This window comes from Juglans microcarpa x Juglans regia, chromosome 1D (genome assembly GCF_004785595.1).
Source record: "Juglans microcarpa x Juglans regia isolate MS1-56 chromosome 1D, Jm3101_v1.0, whole genome shotgun sequence".
NCBI lineage: Eukaryota > Viridiplantae > Streptophyta > Magnoliopsida > Fagales > Juglandaceae > Juglans > Juglans microcarpa x Juglans regia.
This window is the reverse complement of record NC_054594.1, coordinates 29,408,807-29,409,488: the sequence shown is the minus strand read 5'-3', so window position 1 is coordinate 29,409,488 and position 682 is coordinate 29,408,807. Positions and strand designations below refer to the sequence as shown.

Sequence of the window (682 nt, the reverse complement as noted above, 5' to 3'; positions counted from 1 at the left end):
CACGAAAATCAACCTACTAAAACTCTTCAGGATTACCTCCACCTTACACGCACAGCCATACTATCATGCACATTGTTTCCAACCAACACTCTTCAACTTGATTTTAAAATAGGGATGATACAACTACTTCCCACCTTTCATGGTTTAGAGAATGAAAATCATTATTTGCACATTAGGGGGTTTGATGAAGTGGTTGCGACTTTCCATAGTCTAATGCTACAAATGATGTTGTGAGACTTAAAATTTTTCCTTTCTCTTTGAAGGATAGAGCAAAGAGTTGGTTGTACTCACTAAAACCACGATCAATAAGATCATGGAATGAAACGACACATGACTTCTTTAATAAATATTTTCCCTAACATAAGACCAATGCTTTGAAGAGGCAGAACTCCGTCTTTATACAAAAGGATAGTGAGACTTTGTATCAGGCTTGAGAGAGATTTAAGGAGTTGTTGAATATGTGTCCTCGCCATGGTATGAAAGCTGGCGCTTAGTTATTTCTATAAGGGACTTACACCTAGAGAGCGCCAATTCATAGAGATGATGTGGAATGGTGAATTTTTACAGAAAAATCTAGATGAGGCTAAAGAATATCTCAATGAACTTGCTGAAAAAGATCACACTTGGATCAGACCTAGTGCTACTGAGAGTACATATAGGTCATGGCCTGCTAGAAATCCAA

General features: G+C 37.7%; 1 pseudogene; it reads right to left on the bottom strand.

Moving 5' to 3' along the window:
* Nucleotides 1-378: 378 nt before the first annotated feature.
* On the bottom strand, nucleotides 379-478 carry LOC121243894 (annotated as a pseudogene).
* Nucleotides 479-682: the final 204 nt, after the last annotated feature.